The sequence below is a fragment of the Mobula birostris genome, chromosome 5 (genome assembly GCF_030028105.1).
Source record: "Mobula birostris isolate sMobBir1 chromosome 5, sMobBir1.hap1, whole genome shotgun sequence".
In the NCBI taxonomy this organism is placed as follows: domain Eukaryota; kingdom Metazoa; phylum Chordata; class Chondrichthyes; order Myliobatiformes; family Myliobatidae; genus Mobula; species Mobula birostris.
The window spans coordinates 132,084,587-132,105,206 of record NC_092374.1 but is presented as its reverse complement, the minus strand read 5'-3'; the positions used below and the strand labels follow the sequence as shown (position 1 = coordinate 132,105,206).

The following is a 20,620-nucleotide window of genomic DNA, read 5'->3' as shown; positions in this document are numbered from 1 at the left end:
ATGTGCATGGACAGATTGCCTTGGAGAACTAAATCTCTATGAACTTTTTAGAATGGAGTGTTTAGTGAATTGAGGCAGTGGCTGCCGACAGTCACCACTCCTCCCACCTCCCACCACCACCCACTATTTATAAACTGAGCTGAAAATCTCTAATACTGGATTGTACACATTTTTCTGGTTTGTTTCTTTCATATTTCTCCCTCGGTGGAGTGCTCAAGGAAAAAGCAGTGCACAGACCTGCTCTTTGTCTTTCAATTTTTGTTTAGAGGATGTGTGTTGTGCAGAATGTATGAAGCTCAGACTGAAATCACACCATGTCGCCAGCAGGAGCCACAGGCTTCCAGCTTTTGGTTAGTCGCAGATTCCAGACAATCCAGATTTTGTAAAGTGTGCTGGCACTGCGGATCATCTGTGCCCAGCTCTTGCTGAGAGCGTTTCATCCGTGGTGTGTGGATAAACTTCTTTCTCCTATGGAAACAAACTTCTCCAAAGTTCAAAGTTCAAAGTTAATTTTTTTTATCAGTGTACATACAGTTATGTCATATTCACAGTAGAAGAAAGAAATATAGAATCACAAAGACTGTCAAACAACCAATGTGCAAAGGAAGACAAACTGTGCGAATACTCAAAAAAAAGTAAATAAGTAATACTGAGATCATAAGTTGCGGAGTCCTTACTTCGGAGTCCAAGGTTGTGAAATGAGTTCAATGTTGAGCTGATACAGGACCCTGATGGTGGAGGGGTAATAATTGTTCCTGAACTGGTGGTGTGGGACCCAAGGAAGCATTGTAGCCTACTGTTGTATGAAAGAGCCTTGCAAAGAGTGAGTAAATGTACCACCCAGTGATTCGCTAATCTTTGCCAATAATGACATACCTGCTCTGTGATAAGTTAAACTTAACAGGATCAGACCCAGGTCTATTATCACTGACATATGTTGTGAAATTTGTTGTTTTGCGGCAGCGGTACATAAAAAAAGAAGGCCACGAATTATTATAGGAAAAATGTTCTCCTTTTTAAGCCCACCACCCTGACTGGGGCATAGGCTGCTGACAGCAGCTCACCAGAAACCACTGTCCTGGGCCAGTCTTGCAAGTTGTCCCCAGGTGTAGCCCATCTTTTAAAATCCTTCCCCTCCCAGGGATGAGACCCATGGAGCCTCTGTTAACGTTTCTGTAGCTCTGGCGTTTTACAGGATGGGGTTGCTAGCCCCATGTCCAACCCTCCTCCTTTTGCAGGGTTAGGGATCTTCCATAGCGGAGTTAAGAAATATATATAAATTAATTAAATAAGTAGTGCAAAATTTATCAGATTATGACAAACCTGTTTTAATATCCTTAGGCCAGGGAGGCAAAAAAAAAGCAGTATTAGTGACTTCACTTTAAAAATTACTTAATTCACTGTAAAGTACCTGGGAGGTCCTGAGCCCGCCAAAGGTACAGCATTAATGCAGGTTCCTTTCATGATCACTGTTCAGTGAACTCATCCAGAAATGAATTTAAGGGACTTCAGGTTAGGTACACAACTCAGCTCATTATCAGTGCCCTTCATAGCTAACTGACCTATACGAGGATGCCATTAATGAATGTTCAGGAAAAGTGTCAATTTGGTGAAGTGGGTAGTTCCATGGGAAGGACAATCAGTGGCCACTTTATTAGGTACACCTGTAAACCTGCTCATTAATGCAAATATCTAATCCACCAATCAATGCATAACAGCATGTGGTCACAGTCAACAGGTTCAGTTGTTGTTCAGACCAAACGTCAGAATGGGGACGAAATATAATCTAAATGATTTTGACTGTGGAATGATTGTTGGTGCCAGATGGGGTGGTTTGAGTATCTCAGAAACTGCTGATCTCCTGGGATTTTCATGCACCACAGTCACCAGAGCAGGGGTTCCCATCCTTTTTTTTATGCCATGGACCGATACTATTAAGCCAGGAGTCCGTGGACTAGAGATGACAGAGAATGGTCCGTAAAACAAAGAGGCATTCAGCGAGCAGTTGTGTGGGTGAAAGTGAACAGGTCAGAGGAGAATGGTTTAAGCTGACAGGAAGGGGACAGTGACTCCAAAAGCCACACATTCCAATAGCAGTGTGCAGAATAGCATCACTGAGTGGGCAGCACCTCGGACCTTGAAGTGGAGGGGTTACAGCAACAGAGGACCACACCGGGTTCCACTCCTGTACCTAATAAAGTGGCCACTGAGTGATTATTGGAGAAGGGGAAATAGAATTTGCAAACGGAGGAGGGGAAAGTTGAGTTGGAAGTAAGGGAGAACAGGAAATAGTAATTTTGATTCTAGGTGTAAAATGCTGACTGAGAAATGCTTTGAATTGTTCTTGACTTTAAAGAAGCTACTTGTTCTTTTAGTAGGTGAAATTTAAATATTCATTCAGAGCAACTGTGCTTTTTTGCATGTCTGCCGGTTTATAGGTAAGAGTTCAATGTGGAAGAAAATCCTAATTTTATAATGAAGGGAAATCTTGGCTGGAAGTAAGAGCTGAGGATATAAATTCATACTAGGGCCATGGGAAATGTATGTTGAGGCTGGCTTAGTGTTCTGTCATCACCTCGGCATTATACCTGCCTCAGGGTGCTTGATGATGTCATGAGGTGCCTCTCAAAGGGAAGGGGTTCACTACCTAGACTTAAGGGCAATGCAGTGGTATATTTAGCAGACTCGCATCATGCTGAAGACCCTGTTTGGTTCTGACCACTGTCTGTCTGTCTGTCTGTGTGGAGTTTGCACGTGAGCCCTGTGTCCCAGTGGGTTTCTGCTGCATACTGTGGTCTACTTTGTTTTATTTAGAGATAACAGTGCAGTGTAGGCATTTCCAGCTTCGAGCCTCACTGCCCCAGCAACCCTGACAACACACACAAAATGCTGGAGGAACTCAGTAGGTCAAGCAGCATCAATCCCTGGTTTACCCCTAACGTAATGATGGAACAATTAACCTTCCCAGTATGTCTTTTTATTGTGGGAAGAAACCAGGGGATCCAAAGAAAACACACGCATTCCCTGGGGACAAATGACCTGTCTCTACACCAGATCAGTCCCTGTAACTCAAATTTCCAACATTTTTTGAGACTACTCATTTATAAAATTTAAATCCAGACACCGCCAATTTGAACCAGACATGGTCCCTGATGTATATTTTTCACACCCAATGGTAGTGCAGTGGTTAACACAATGTTCTTACAGGTCAGGGGGTCAGAGTTCACAGTTCAGTCCTAGATTCTTCTGTATGACCTCCCCATGGAATGTGTGGGGTTTCTCCTGATCCTCTGGCTTCCTCCCACAGTCCAAAGATGTTAATTGGTTGTTGTAAATAGTCCTGTGGTTAGGTTCGGGTTAAGTTGGGGTTGTAATGGGTTACTGGGCAGCGCAGTTTGAAGGGCCTGAATGGCCTTTTCCATGATGTATCGCTAAATTAATAAATGATAAGTACGACTGGGTTGAGGTCAGGTAAATGCATCCAGGGTATTCCAAGAGACAGCTTGGATTAGGCGCATCCTACGCTTCAAGCCTCGCTGCCCAGCAATACCCCGATTTAACCCTAGCATAATCGCAAGACCATTTACAATGACCAATTACCCTACCAACTGGTACGTCTTTTGGACTGTGGGAGGAAACCAGAGCACCCGGAGGAAACCCACATGGTCATGAGGAGACCGTACAAACTCCTTACAGGCAGCAACAGGAATTGAAGTCGGGCCGCCTGGACTGCAAAGCGTTGTGCTAACCACTCTACACTACCGTGCCACTCCATTGATCCCTAGCCATGAAATATCTCAGTCCAGAACTTCTACCACGCAATGCTTTTTATTCCTCGCTCTCCAATGTAAAACGGATGTTCCCCAGAGCGAATTATATCAATGATCATTTCCAGGTGGCTCACAAGATGCCTGTACGTCTGCATTCTGTCAGACATGCACGCATTCAAGTCACATAATTGACTTTGCAAACCTGAAACTACCAGCGAAGATTCGGCATCCTACATTAGCTGAACAACTGCATCAGACAAAAAAAACAGAAGCCCCGTTTGCTGGGATGACAATTCAGAAATGAATTTCAGGATCTCCCTTTTGATAGTTTGGTGCATGCAGATAAGGACGCTGAGCTGAACTGAAATATGCCTTTCAATTTTGTGTTTTATATTCTCTCTTTTTCACTCATTTTCTTTTGCCATTTCTGCAATGTTTTTGTGCATGGGGGTAGGTGGGTTTGAGACTTTTTTCTTTGAACGGGTTGGTTTCATGGTTCTTTGTTTCATGGCTGTTTGTGGAGAAGACAGATCTCAGAATTGTATAATGCATATACACTTTGTTAAAAATCTACTTTGTATTTGAACAGACTAAGCTTGCAATGTTCATAATGGAGTCATTATTCTCTGGCCCATTAATGCATGTGCCTTTTTTAGTTCATGGCCCTCAATACACGTTTCTGCCATCTCTAATCATCCCTCACCCTGGAGTTGAATGTCGCACAGGATGGTGGCTACACATACAGAAGATTGCAGTGCCTGCTATCTTTATGCTAGCCTTTTAGGCAGCAGCTCTGTGGTAATTGAAGATCGTCCCCAGGATCAGCATGGCAGAAATGCTACAGTAGCAAGCTCTTCATATGGCTTCCATCAAGAAACATGAAACCCAAAGCATACCTACTTCATCCTAAGTAGAAAGTACATCAGCAGGCTTTCAAAGAACCTTTTTAAAATCCAATTCACTGTTGTGTTTTTACTCATGGGCCCCAAAGAGTCATGCACAACTAAAAAGGTCCAATCCAACTTCTTAAAATGAATTTCATTTTGAGTTTTACTGAAGAGTTGACATTTAATTGTGACTTTTGTGATCTACATATTGCATAATCTTTGCAAGCCATGTTATGGAGTCATAGGTGAAAGGTCAAAAATTTAAGGCTGCTGATATCACAGTCCATCTGGTGTGCAGCTCAGTTTTTCCTGGCTTGTATGAAGAGCAGCTGAGGGAGTAGTTTCTCCTGGATACCCTGAACTCAATGAACCTCTGGCTGAAGAGAGAAGAGTTGAATCACACCTTCACTGTCCTTCCCATGATCCTGGGTTGAAAGTAGGGGCATTGTTCTAACACTGGGACCTTGCAGACGAAATGGGGTTGTTGAAAAGCCTCCCTTCTGAGCTGATCACCTGGTTACTAAAGCAGCAGATGTTTGAAAAGGAATGTTTTTAGATTAACTGTTTTGAGAAATATAGTTCAGGCTGTGGCCACAGAACTAATACCAGTAGAAATATTAAAGGATCCACTAGGACCAAGAATACACTGGGCCTACATCATGAAAGTGGTTAGACTGTAAGGAATGAGACGAACTACCACCCATGTGTCCTCTGTGGGCCTTAAGAAAAGTCTTCATTCCACAGCCCTGTTACAGGCCTTCAACAATCCTATCCAATTTTTGTTATTTTTCCAGACTCCAGTGAGGATCAAAGCATAATGAGGGAAAAGCTCATAAATTAAATGCAGTCATTGCAGGATGATGATATAATTAAGATTCCAGGTGATATCGCTTACCACAAAACAACAGATTTTTAACAATTCTCTTCATCTCAATTGTATTTGAATGCCTCGATATCACTGAAGAGAACTGGTATTTGTATAAGATGCCAGTATGAGCAATTTTACTCCGTTTAGAGGCCCACTTTATGACACTAGCCTCTGTTGGTTCACTCTGATAAACTAATGAATGAAGATGTTGATGGTGAACTAAAGTGCCAATACTCCTATAAAATTTTTGATTGGTCAGTATGGGGACTATGCAGGATAATTAACCAGTAAGGAAGTTCTTGGAATCAGTCAGTACAGAAGGAAACAACTTGATCCATCATGTCTGTGCTAACTTGCTGAAAGAGTTGTCTAATTCATTCCTCACACTTTCTCCCCCAAAATGATTCTTCATTTGTTTCCTTGTGGTAAAGCAGACATTTTTCCAGCTTTGGCTAGTGAAGACTTCAACAATTACCTTCACCCCCGCCACTGTACCCAAGGCAAGTGAGGACTGTGGTACTCATCAGCCTTGTGGGACGAGCTCTTTGTGCAGTGTACCTGTCCGTCGGTAATTCAAACATTGGGCTATCCTGAGCAGGCATCAAGGACCCCCACCATCCAGGCCATGCTCTCTTCTTGCTGCTGCTGTCAGGAAGGAAGTGCAGAAGCCTCTGGTTATTACCCTTCAACCATCAGTGTAGATAACTTCACTCCTTTGGACTTGATAGATTCTTGATTGGTCAGGGCATGAGGGATACTTGGAGAAGGCTGGTGATTGGGCCTTAGGCAGGAGATTGGGAAAATGGATCAGCCATGATAAAATAGCAAGAGCAGAGTTGATGGGCTAAATGACCTAATTCTGCTCCTATATTTTATGGTCTTATGGACTCAAGGGCTCCACAACTCGTGTTCTCATGTTATTTATTATTAATTTGTTATTATGTTTGCTTTTAGTCAGCTCAGGCTGGTAAAACCTAAGGTTCGGGCACAACCAAGTGCATTCATCTCTCAATTGCTAGGAACTTTCGGACTATTCTAGTGGTGTTTATATTGTGGTGTTCTGGAGATGTACATAAATATTGCTGTGTAGGCCTAATTGCTTAATGCTATGGTGTGGTGACTTTGGGATGATACTAGTTGTAGATATTACTATTGGAACAATGTGTATCCTGTTCATGTTCCATAGTCTTTCAATTTAATTCATCATATTTCTTATTGATTTCTGTATGTTCTGTGTGTTTGAAATGGCTGTATCTACTAAGTAAGTTGTTCTTGCTTGTTTATCCTGTATTATTATATCCGGACAGTTATTATGAATTGTTCTATCAGCCGTAATGTAATTTGTGGGACTCTGACTCTAAATCTGGATCAAACTTGTGTTTATAGCAAGGTATAGTGTCTTTTTTAAGTTTGTATTTAAAAGCAATATTTCAGTGAATGAAGTTTGTCACTTGATTGTGCGTGTGTCAGTAATCAGATTGAGTTAAACTGCTGCAGGATCTTGTAAATGTGTTGGATTGTTTCTGGTTTCTCTTGGCATGCTCTACATTTATCATCTTAAATTTGTTGGTCTTTTATTATGTATTTTTGATAATTTTGTGTTAACAACCTTGTCCTGTATTGCCACAAGAAACTCCTCTGTTTCTGGAAAGGGGTTTCCAACTCTGGGCCAAGCATTTGATGTTTCCTTGCTGACCTCTAGTCTGCTCAGATCACGGGGATGTCTTCCATGGAGGATCATACTCTTCCATTGGTTAACTTTCTCCTCTGTAGTGATCATTTATTCATTTTTTTCTGGGTTGTGCTTTCATTTAAGTTTAGTGGTGTGTCCTTCTAATCAGAATTGCATTTGCTCACGTGGAGTGCTGAATCCTGTCTTCTGACTGTTGTGTAAATTTTCTATGTCTGTTGTTCCTCTTCCTCCTTCTGCCCTAGGTAGTGTTAATCTAAGTGTGTTTGAGTGTACCAAACGTTTTCTGAAATTTGTCATTTCAGTTCTTTTTTTTTCTCAGCTCAAGCTGGTAAAATCTGAGAAATGGGAAAGCCAAGTACACTCATTTCTCAATTGCTAGGTACTTTCAGACTACTCTAATGGTGTTTAGTATTGTGGCTTTCTGAAGAGTTACATAAATATTACTGTGTAGGTCTAATTGTCTAATACTAATGTGTAGTGACTTTGGGATGATACCATTGTGGTTATTACTATCGGGACAATGTATACCTGTTCATCATCATCATCATTATTATTATTATTAATTTGTACTTACACAGTTCGTCTTCTTTTACACATTGGTTGTTCACCCATCTTTGCTTTGTGCAGTTTTTCGTTAATTCTATTGTGGTGTTTTTGTATCTACTGTGAATGCCTGCAAGAAAAGAAATCTCAGGATAGTATATGGTGATGTATACTTTGAACTTTTCTGAGGTCAGGTGGCACTGTGGTGCAGCGCAAGCAGCTGGGGTTCAATCCTGATTCCAATCCTGTTTCTGTGGAGTCTCCCAGTGTGCAGATTTCTTGGTTAATTGCTCCTCAATTGAGCATAAGTGGTAGAGTCTGGGCAGGGGAGAAGTTGGTGGGGATATGGGGGTGAATAAAATGGGATTGGAGCACAATTTGTGTAATAGTTTATGTGATAGTATGGACTTTGTGGGCAGAAGGGCCTGCAGAAGCAGTCTGTCACTCTCAGAATCCATTTAATTGCTTCTGATTGCACACTCCAGATAAGAAATCACTGCAGAATCAAAGTCAAGGTAAATGAATCAACAAAGTACACATACATCACCACATACTACCTTGAGATTCATTGTCTTGCGAGTATTTACAGGGAAATAAAGAAATACAACAGAATGTATAAAAAAAACTATACATCAGCAAAGATTGGCAAGCAAATTATGTGCAAAAGAAGACAAACTGCGAATAAAAATAATACTGAGAATGTGTATTACAGAGTCGTTGAAAGTGAGTTCATTATTATGGAATCAGTTCAGTGTTGAGGTGAGTGAAGTTATCCACGTTGGTTCAGGACCCGGATGGTTGTAGAATATAACTATTCCTGAGCCTGGCAGCGTGGGATATAAGGCTCCTGTATCTTCTGCCTGATGGTAGTAACAATTAGCTCACAATAAGAAACAGACAAGTTTAATCTCCAGATTGATCTGAATTACCTGTTCTTAGCAACAGTACTAAAGTTGGTTGGTAGTGCAAACTTGGCATGTTGGTGTTTTGATTCCTCCACCTTTAGCCTTGAATAGAAACAATATAGCTGCTTGTGTATTGTCACACTGACAGATCTGTTTACAAATCTCTCAGCCAAGTGAATTATTTTACCTCTGATTCCACTTGCTATGGCCTTGAGCATTATGCTTGCTAAGAATGGCACAGTGTTTTGAATATAGCTTTGCGTCCCGTGATGGAACTGGACACGTATCATCCAGGTTCCTATATTTAATTAGCTTTATAGTACGGAGTAGGCCCTTCAAACCACCCAGCCCCAGCACCCCCCAACAAATCCGATTGACCCCTAACCTAATCACAAGACAATTTACAATGACCAGTTAACCTACCCAGTACATCTTTGGACTGCGGGTGGAAACTGAAGAAAAGCTGGAGAAAACCCATGCATTCTTCAGGGATGTATAGAGAATCCTTACAGAAAGGCACAGGAATTGAACACCGAACTCGAGAAAGCCCCAAGGTATAATAGTGTCGCATTAACCACTATGCTACCATAGCTCCCTAGAGGAAGTTACCAGGAGGTGTATAGGTTGCATATGCCAGCAGACATTGGTGTGTCGAGAATGTAAAGGAAGAACCACTGAAGGATTGGGAAAAAAAACAATTGTTACTCCCAAACACTTCAGGAAAGTATGCGCTCTCACACAGAAGTCTCTGTTTGACGATTTGCTTTCATTTAAGTGGTTCCAAAATTTGCATTGCATTAGTGAAGCTCAATTTCCAGCCCACACATGCAGATATAATGTTTTACAAAGACAATTTCTGGCATTCGTTGTTGGGATCCACAGGTACTGCCAGATTCTCACCAAGTAAAAATCTTCTTGCTCATCGTTGCCTTTGAAGTGACTAATACTGAGCCTCTGATCACTGAACTTAATGGGGCTCCTTTGTTTCTGCCACTGGACAGTGGTGCTCTTCAAGGTATTGATTGTGAGAGTCTTGGCAATAGTCAAGCTACTGAATGTCAAGGGCAAGTAGTTAGATTCTCCTTTGCTGGTAATAGTCAATGCCTGGCTCCGTAGCGCAGCAAATACTATTTGCAATTCTGTGGTGCATACATCAATGTTGTCCAGGTTGCTCTACACAGTTATGGGCACTTCTATTTTCTGAAGAGGTGCATTATGCAGTTATCAACAAGTATCTCCAATTCTGACATTATGATGGAAGAGAGGTCTTTGTGAGCTGAAAAAGGTTGAGTCGAATGCACTAGGACTTGGATAACTGACATTGACAAGCACAACCATCTTTTGTGTAAACCGTAATTCCTTTGTCTATTGACTTCAGTATTTCCAGCGGGCTTTAATCCCACTCTCAGTCATGTGCTGCCTCGATAGGTTCGTTCGTTATGTACTATGTCGTATGACGTGGTCTTTCCAAGACCATAATTGTTCTTGGCAAATCTTTCTACAAAAGTGGTTTGCCATTGTCACCTCCTGGGCAGTGTCTTTACAAGACAGGTGACTCTAGCCATTATCAATACTCTTCAGAGTTTGTCTGCCTGGCGTCAGTGGTCGTGCAACCAGGACTTGTGATACGCACCAGCTGCTCATAAGACCATCCACCACCTGCTCCCGTGGCTTCATGTGACCCTGATTCCGGGGGGGGGGGGCACTAAGCAGGTGCTACACTTTACCCAAGGGTGACCTGCAGGCTAGCAGAGGGAAGGAGCATCCTACACCTCCTTTGGCAGAGATACATCTCCACCCCGCCACCCATAAAAGCGGTCACACTAACTTCACTTCTGGAGATCAGCCCTTTGATCTACATTTGGTCCAAAGCTGAGGTGAAGTCCCAAAAAGACCCAAGCTTGTGTCAGTGGTCGGGCCAAGATCCTTCAGTCCTGAAGAAGAGCCTCGGCCCGAAGCATCAACTGTTTATTCCTCTCCATAGATGCCAGACCTCCAGCGCTTTGTGCTTGTTACTCTCATAAAAATGAGTAGATTGTAGTGTCATCAATTGATACAGCGCAGAAACGTCCACTTGATCCATACATTCTAATCCTATTACCTGTCCTTGCTCCATAACTTTGTATGTCTTGATGATCTAAGTGCTTGTTAAAATGAGCATATGTGCTGCCAACACATGCTTAGCTAAAGCTTTCCAGATTTACTTTGGTGAGTAAAGACATTCCAGTCACATTGCCGATGACTGATTTCACTCTGCTGAGGACTGAGGATAGACTGACTGGGTGATAAGTGGCAGGACTAGACCTGTCCTGCCTTTTGTAAACAGAGCCTACTTGGATAATTTTCCACCTTGTCAGGTAGATGCCAGTGTTGTATCTGTAACTGTAACCATTTGGCCTCAGTGGAAGGTCTTATTGAGTGGCCTCTTGCAAAACTGCAATGCCACAGTATTTCATTCAAGAGCCTTCTTGGATTATACACTCAAGAGTTTGGAAGGGGTCTTGAACCCATGACCTTCTCTGTTAGGGGTGAGAGTCCAATCCTCTGGGTCACATTTGATGCTGGGAGCAGTCAGAAGCGATATCTTGATTTCAGTGAGTGCAGTCATTTGGTCACGTGTGTTTTGTTAAGCTTAATGTCGAGACTTCTGCAAATCAAGCAATCATTGCAGATGTGACCTTAAATACCAGCCTGAATAGTTTTGATTCCCGTGGGCAGTTAATTTTCAGAGCTGGAGTCAAAGAATCCCCCACCTTGTCTCGCATTCAGTGCTGGTTCTTGTTGAATAATAGTACACTCAAGGACTGTGGGAAAAGTAAGAGTTCCAGGCCTACAGCTGGATCTGAACTCATAATGCAACATTCTGCTGAGCCAAAGTAAGCGCCGTATTGCTCAGAAGTGAGCTGTAACCAGTTGTTTTAACACTACTGATACATTGGCTTGTGCATGTAAATCAAGACTTGCTCTGTGTGCAGCTGAAGCCACTTCCACTAGAGCTTGGCAGTCATATTGTTGACTAAAACAGCCTGTAGAATTTCTCTAAATACAACTTCACAGTTTAGTGAGCTACAGATCTAAACATAAGGCTTTCAGCTTTCAGTCTGATAGTACAATGCCTGGTCAATATTTAACCCTCAATCGACATCACAAAAATACATTATCTTCTCATTATCACCTTGCCATTGGTGTGATATTTGTGTGCAAATTGTTTCATTTTCCTGCACTGCAACAAGGATTTCACTTCAGAAGAACATTAGCTCCGAGGTGCTTTGGGACTTCTGAAGGTCAGGATTTTATTTTTATTCATGCATCAGTTGTGGGCATCCACGTCAAAAGCAACACCTCCTCTCCTCTCCTCTCCTATCAGATTCCTCCTTCTTCAACCCTTTACTTTTTCCATCTGTCACCTCCAAGTTTCTCACTTCATTCTCCCCTCTCCCACCCATGCACCTTCTCCTTCACCTGACCTCACCTATCATCTGCTAGCTTGTACTCATTCCCTCCCTCACTTTTTTATTCTGGCTTCTTCCCCCTTGCTTTTCAGTCCTGATGAGGGGTCTCGGCTTGAAATGTTGACTGTTTATTCATTTCCATAGACGCTACCAGTTCTGCTGAGTTCCCCAGTATTTTTTGTGCATTGACACAGCCTATTGTTTCAAGGGATGGTGGTGATGAGCTGCTTTTTGAACTACTGCTCTGCATTAGTTTGGTACAACTGAGAATGTTCAGCAATTTCAGAGAGGAAGCAGGAGAAAGTCTGCTGGAAATCCAGAGCAACACACACAAAATGCTGGAGGAACTCGGCAGTTCAGGCAGCATCTGTGGAAAGGAATAAATAGTCAACATTTCAGGCCTAGACCCTTCTTCACTCCAGTCCTGAAGAAGCGTCTCGGCCTGATATGTTGACTGTTTATTCATTTCCGTAGATGCTGCCAGACCTGCTGAGTTCCTCCAGCATTTTGTGTGTGTTGCTCTGGATTTCCAGCAAACTTTCTCACATGTGTGTATATATATAGAATTTTGCTGTGATCTGAAGTCATATTGGTTAGACTGGGCAAGGAAGCACCAAAAGGCAATCAACCTATTGGGCTTTTGTGATAGTTGTCTCATGCTCACCATGATCAATAGCAGCTATTCATTCCAAATTTACTGTATTTCATTAACTAAATTTAAATCCCCTTCTGCTGTGGTGGGATGCAAACACATATGACTTTATGGGTCATCCAGACCTCTGAGTTGCAAATCGGCAGACATTCTACCACCACACTCCTTAAGCATGCTATTTCAAATATAATGTCTTTCTTCCAGGAGTAGAAGTCAATGTTTATTTGTGGTTTTGATCGACAGACATTTCTGGCAGGTCCAGTGAGCACCTATATTGTTTCTGTGACATATGTGTTCAAAGCTTGAAAAGGTAGAAGGTACAAGAGCCTCAGGATTTGCACCACCAGATTCAAGAGCAGTTACTACCCCTCAACCACCAGGCCCTTGAATAAAAGGAGATAATTGCATTCACTTGCCCCATTGTTGAAATGTTCCAACAATCATTGATCTCACTTTAAGGACTCTTTATCTCATTATTTGATGTTCTCATTATTTACTTATATTTATTTATGTTTGCATTTGCACAGTTTGACGTCTTCTGCACTCTGGTTGATCTTTCATTGATCCTGTTATAGTTATTATTGTATAGATTTGCTGAGTATGCCCACAGAAAAATTAATCCCAGGGTTGTATATGGTGAGATATATGTACTTTGATAACAAGTTTACTTTGAACTTTGAATACGTTCACAATTATACAGATTCTTTATCCACGTTTTAAAATTTATTTTGAAAGATGTGGGCTTCGCAGGAAAGGACAGTATTTACTGTCCATCCTCAAATCTTCTTGATGGTAGTTCTGAGCAACTTTCTCGAATGGTTGAGCCTGCTGTGAATGTTCTTTCAAGATTCAGACCCATCAAGTTTGAAAGAATAATGAAAAGCAGTATATTTCCATGTTGAATTAGTGTATCACCCATTGGTCAAACACCCAATGTGTAGAAAAAGAAAGAAATTGTGCAAACAATAAAAGCAAGCAAATAACATTCAGAAGTGAAGTTCACTAAGTCCTCAGTCACCACTGATTCAGGAGCCCAGTAGTTGTTAGTTCGGGAAAAGGCACTTACGCCCCATTGTGAGCTGAAATGTCTGTTCCTGTACTGTACTGCTCTAGATTCTATGTTCAATATGCTGGATGTTATTCTGTTTCAAGTCTTGTTGGATTTGCACATCTAGTTAACTGTCAACTATTCCACTATACCTGAGACCTGTGCTTCTTAGAGGATGGAAAGGTTTTGGGATGCATGAACAACAGGGTGCAATCTCTGAACTGTTGTGATATGTAAACATTTCAAAGTTCAAACTAAATTTATTATCAAAGTACATATATGTCACGATATACAACCCTGATTCATTTTCTTGCAGACATACTCAATAGATCTATAATAGAATAATAACCATAATAGAATCAATGAAAGACCGCACCAACATGGGCTTTCACCCAGTGTGCAAAAGACAACAAACTGTGCAAATACAAAATGAATGAAATAATAATAATAAATAGGCAATAAATATCAAGAATATGAGATGAAAGTGAGACCATAGGACTGATGGTGCGAGTGAAGTTGAGTGAAGTTATCCCCTCTGGTTCAAGAGCCTGATGTTGAGGGGCAATAACTGTTTCTGAACTAGGTGGTGTGAGTCCTAAGGCTCCTGTACCTGCTGGAACAGAGATACAGATGAATTTCTTTAGCCAGAAGGTACTGAATCTGTGGAATTCATTGCCACAGATGGTTGTGGTGGCCAAATAATTGGATATATTTAAAGCGGAAGTTGATAGGTTCTTGATTAGTCAGGGTGTCAAAAGTTACAAGGAGAAGGCAGGAGAATGTGGTTGAAAGGGACGATAAATCAGCTATTATGGAATGGTGGAGCAGACTCAATGGGCTAAATGGCCTAATCCTGCTCCTGTGACTTATGATTTTATTCTGATAGGGTGGGGTAAGACTTTCCAACATGATTGGTCTATTTGTGGAGCTGCCCAGTTAATGGGTTAATCGGGGCAATTGGTGAAAGACTTCGGAGAAGTTTTCATTGTGCTTGAATGAAGAACAGATGGAGAACATTGTCCAGTGACTGCGCCCACACTCTGATGGAAGCATACAGAAAATGCTTGTTGAATCATGGTACTGACAGCCCCCACTGCACTGTAATGGTTCATATGATATTAAAAAGTATTTTGATTCATTCTGCAGAAATTATTATAGAGACCACCAGTTTTTGTTTTGTGTTGCTGTTTGAATTTCCAATATTGTTTTTGCAAGTTAGAGCATTGCAGAAATAATGAAATATGCTTTGAGGGAAGGAGAATCAATACCTCATTCATCACGAGCATTTGCTTAACCCAGACCCTTTCTTAAAAGGGTTGTGTTTGAATGTGGACTGCAAATGTATATCAACATTAGAGCTCAGGATTAAATCATTGATCCACTGGGGATGTGCCAGTGCATTCCCTGACATAGAAGGTTCTATTCTAATTTTAAATTTGGGGTCAATTGTGAAATGTGTAGGGGGAATCTGAGGGCGATCTACTTAACAGAGGGTGGTATGTGTGTGGCATGAGCTGCCAGTGGAAGTGGAAGATGCAGGCTCAATTGTAACATTTAAGAGAAGTTTGCATAGGTATAGGAGAAGGGTGGGTTCTCTCATAGTCTGGGTTCAGGTAGATGGGACCAGGAAGTAAACCAGGCCAGCACAGACTAGATGGGCCAAAGGGCCTGCTTCTGTGCTGTAGTGCTTGATGACTCTAATTAAATATCCCAGGCCCCAGGCTTTTTGTAGCATGACTGTGACGCAGTTTTTGGATGTATTTTGATGCAAGGCTGATAGTATTATTCAGGATAGTAATATGCACAGTAACTGGACCTTTGACCACAACATCGGGAGACCACAGTGTGGATCAGAAATAACATCTCCTCCTCACTGACAATCAACACTGGTACACCTCAAGAATGCATGCTTAGCCCACTGCTCTACCCTCTCTACACCCACAATTGTGTGGCTAGGCACAGCTCAAATGTCATGTATAAATTTGCTGATGACACAACTATTGTTGGCATAACTTCAGGTGGTGACAAGGAAGCATACAGGAGCAAGATAGATCAGCTGGTTGGGTGGTGTTGAAGCAACATCCACATACTCAACGTCAGTAAAACCAAGGAATTGATTGTGAACTTCAGGAAGGGGAAGATTAGGGAACACGCACCAGTCCTCATCAGCAGTGGAAAGGGTGAGCACTTTTAATTTTCCAGGTGTCAGTCTCTCTGAGGATCTATCCTGGCCCAACATATTGATGCTATTACACTGAAGGTACTACAGCGACTATATTTCATTAGGAGTTTAAGGAAGTTTGGTATTTCACCAAAGACACTTGGAAATTTCTACAGATGTACCATGGAGAGCATTCTAACTGGCTGCATCACCATCTGGTATGGAGGGACCACTCCACAGGAATGGAAAAGGCTGCAGAAAGTTGTAAACTCAGCCAGCTCCATCATGGGCACTAGCCTCCCCAACATCGAGGACATTTTCAAAAGGCGATGCCTCAAAATGCGGCACCATTGATTAAAGACCGCCATCACCCAGGACATGCCCTCTTCTCATTGCTACCATCAAGGAGGCGTTACAGGAGCCCGAAGGCACACACTCAAAGTTTCAAAAACAGCTTCTCCACTGGGCCATTAGATTTCTGAATGGACAATGAACCTACGTTCATGACCTCTTCTTATTGCTCTATTTTTTATTTAGTGTGATGTATGTGTAGTCCTGTATATATTTCTTCTTATAAATTATAGATTGTTTGATTATGTATTGAAATGTACTGCTGCCACAAAAGAGTTAATATCACAACGTGCACTAGTGATATTAAATCTGATTCTGCACACTAAAACTATAAAGTGTAAGATTTGCTTAAAGTTGTGTCATTCCATTGGATATTTGTGCTAGCTAACATCATTTTAAACAAGTTGAAGTGCTGCTGTTAAACTGTGGGGGCAAATGTCATGGGTGGAACATTTGGTGTTTACAGAGCAGTTTGACATTGTATTCACAATAAGAATCATTCTTAATTCCCAGAAGTCAAGCACATTCTTCTAGGTGGGCAAGAGGCAGAGACTGTCACGGTGAGGCAGAGAGTCTCTCTATGGGACGGACCATGTTAACGTGGGACAGAGAGTGACATTCTGGGGCAGCGAGTGTCTCTGTGGGACAGAGAGTGTTACCGTGGGGCAGAGAGTGTAATTATGCTTCTCCTAAAGAAGGCAAGAATGCCAAAGAACCATTTTCAGCTCCTTGTGGAAAGTTAGGCACCACTGTGCAGAACATAACCGAGGTGCTGGATGGTTCAGTGCATATATCAATGAACAACACAACTGCCAACACTCAGCACTGTGCTACCAACATTTACCCTCAATGGCAACTTACTGCCTGTGGGTCACATGACTTAAATCCGTATACTAATAAGCTTGATATGGGGTGCGGCAACTGTAGCCCAAGACAATCTGAAATCCGAATGGCAAGCAAGAGAGAATTCCGGAGTATTGATCCATATAGAAAGGTTACGTTTTCCTTAAAGAATGAACTTTGGCGGCCCATAACTTTCAACTGCGTCTTTGGCAGATGGAAGAATATTTGTTTTTAAAGGCGGCCTTGTAGGTTATATTTACACAATGCAAGCTGCCGGGACTGTCCCTGGAATTGTATGACAGCCAGTTCACTTTCTCTAAATGGGGAAGAAACTGTCAGAAGATTTTGAAAACCTGTCTAAGGTTATTGATATTATGAATACTGAAAGTTACTCCAAAAACTATTACAGGTTAATCATAATGTTAAAAAAAACAACTGAACATTGAAAAAGTAAGATTAAAAAATTAAAAGGCTCAATATTTTCAGAAACATTAAAACAATTAAATACTGTTAAGTTGACAATTAATTGCATTTTAGTCATTGGACAGCCAATGACTTTTTGCCATTGTGGAAATAATTGATATGTGAGAGCATACTTTTAAAGTGATTGGAGGAAAGTATAGGGGGACGCCAGGGGTAAGTTTTTTACACAGAGAGTGGTGGTGCATGGAACATGCTGCCAAAGGGGTGGCAGAGGCATAGGTGGTAGGAGTATTTAAGAGACTCTTAGATAGGTACATGGATGATAGAGAAATGGAGGGCTATCTGGGATGGAAGGGTTAGACTGATTTTAGAGTAGGTTAAAAGGTCAGCACAACATAATGGGCTGAAATTTTCTATGTTCTAAATTGTTTAACTAATTAAAGAAAAAATATAAATAAGTGTGACTTTCTTCCTTGGAGCCATTCCTTTCTATTGACGTTAATGGAGTGGCTGTACCTGTGCCAGTTCTAACAAGACCTTGGTTCAGTGCCCAGATTTCCCAGTATTATTGCTGAGAAACTGCAGAAAGTTGATGCTCTGCCAATGGACCTCAAGGGAGAACTGCTGAATTTATAGGCGCATGGGGCTCTCAGAAAGTTTGTGTCTTTCTGCCTTTGCATGAGTTGCCTTTGCAGAGTCTTCAGATTGTCATTCTGGCCCTCCTTACAATAAAGTTATTGCACCACTGGTTTACAGGGAAGTTATTAGAAAGCTGGGTGTAGGCAGTAATGTTCTTTCCAGAGGTAATTGGTTAATGACCGATAATAATCAGATAGCACAACTGATAATCCTCATCCTCTTTCTCTCAAACAATTAGATTAACAAAAAATGCAAATGACAAGCAAAAACTAACCACTTGCAGCACAAGCAAAATGCTGGAGGAACTCGGCAGGTCAGGCAGCATCTATGGAAATGAAGAAACAGTCAACATTTTGGCCGAGGGCCTCCTTCAGGACTGATGTATCATTTGATCTATCTGTTTTTTTCTACCTTTTCTTTGAACTCCCTGATGAATCAACAATTGAGTCTCTTCTTCTCAGTGCTTGAAGTACGGTGGAATACTGGTTACTTAACTGACCAAATAACCAAAGGACTAGTTAAGTGATCTGGAAACACGTCTTCAAATTCTATGATTTCAACTGAACGATTTAAATTCAAATAGTTAAGTAAATCTACAACTTAAAATGTTGGCACCAGTAATGGTGCAAGTGCCTTTTAAACCCATCAGATCAATAGTGTCTTGCAGGAAGGAAGGATGCTGCCTGTACTTGACCTGTCCACTACTCGCACTGTTCTTTACTGTGGTTGACTCTGAACTGCCTTCTCAGTTCAAGGGGAAAATGCACAATTAATGCTGGTATTGCCCATGCTGGCTACATCAACATGTCGATTTTTCCTCAACTGACTGACAATTTGGATTTAGAAGCTCTATATGAACTGTTCAAGTTCTGGGATGGGAGGAAAAGTGGAAGAAATTAAGTTTGCACCAGTCAATGGCAAACTTAAGCATAATGTTGATAAATTCTTATCTGGAAAAATGTAGGCTTTAAAACAAAGGACTATCAAGCTGCAATGCCCATAAAGTGCTGGAGGAACTCAGTAAGTCAGGCAGCATCTATGGAAGGGAATAAACAGGCGACATTTCAGGCCGAGACCCTTCATCAGGACTAGATAGCGGAGACAAAAACATTAAACTCCTGGTGGATGCATGGATTTGGTTAGAAGGTTACTTTTAGGTAAATGAGCTACATAGACATTGAATTTGTGTATATAACTATCAGTCTCTCTCTCTCTCTCTCTCTCTCTCTCTCTCTCTCTCTCTCTCCCCCTCTCTCTCTCTCACACACACTCACACACTCACACACACTCTCACACTCCAGGGACTGCCTAATAATGAAGAAACAGTTCAGACGTCTTGGCAAATCCTCAGTTTATAAGGACACAGCTGATTGACTCATCCACACCATTGCATCAGTGAGGGCAACATGTGATCAGAGTGTTGGCTGTACAGGAAAGATTTGATAGGAAGGGCCCCACTCTCTGCCCACCCACAGCAGACTTCACACCAAACGGACACATGGATAATCATGCCTGCGGTGGGGACACTACTGACAACCAGCATACACTCAAAGCTCAAATGGCCCCAAGTTGTAAACAGCCTTCTGAGGGGGAAAATAGGGTATTGTCTTTTTTTTATGTTACTAACATTGAAGGACGTTTGAAAATTGTTTAGATGGATTTAAGTTTTTGAAGTAATTTAAAATATAAATTCAGTTTAAAATACATTAATCTACTGTAAATGTAACATTAATAAAAATATAAAATGAAATTTTTAAAAAAATCAAAAGATCATAATCTGAGGTGGCATAGTAGGGTAGTGAGAGGCACAATGCTTTTCAGTACCAATGAGCCAGGTTCAATTCCTGTCACTATCTGTACGGTGTTTGTACGTTCTCCCTGTGACTGTGTGGCTATCCTCCGGGTGCTCCATTTTCCTCCCTCAGTCCAAAGATGTACTGGTTGGTACGTTAATTTGTAAATTATCCAATGATTAGGCTAGGATTAAATTAGGGGATTGCTGGGTGGTTCAGCTTGAAGTGCTGGAAGGGACTATTCCTCGCTATATCTCAATAAAAAAAATTAAAACATAGTTTTTTGTCGTGAAGGTCAGCAAGCCCAAAAAGGGTGTTGCTTGATTTGCATGAGTGTAAGGAACCAGATGCAAAATGCATCCTGCCCTTCAGCTAAATACAGCCTAAAGCCACCAGTGAATTCAGTGGTGATTGACCCCTGGCTATGGACCTCCAGCACACTTCTAGTTTTCACATTGCAGTCTGCAGATGTTCAGTTGCTGCCCCCTCTTTCAGTTCACTCCAGCCCAATAAAGTGTGCGTGTTGTAGGCACTGAATGCAATCTATTCACATGGGTTTCCATCTCATTCCCTCTTTGCCTGATACCTCCTT

At 41.6% G+C, this 20,620-nt stretch overlaps 1 protein-coding gene across 9 annotated transcripts in view; it reads left to right on the top strand.

Annotated features, from left to right (window-relative positions):
* The window catches only part of gli2a (GLI family zinc finger 2a), a 592,799-nt gene that overhangs the window by 417,751 nt on the left and 154,428 nt on the right, over positions 1–20,620 (top strand). The gene's annotated exons all lie outside the window — the stretch shown is intronic.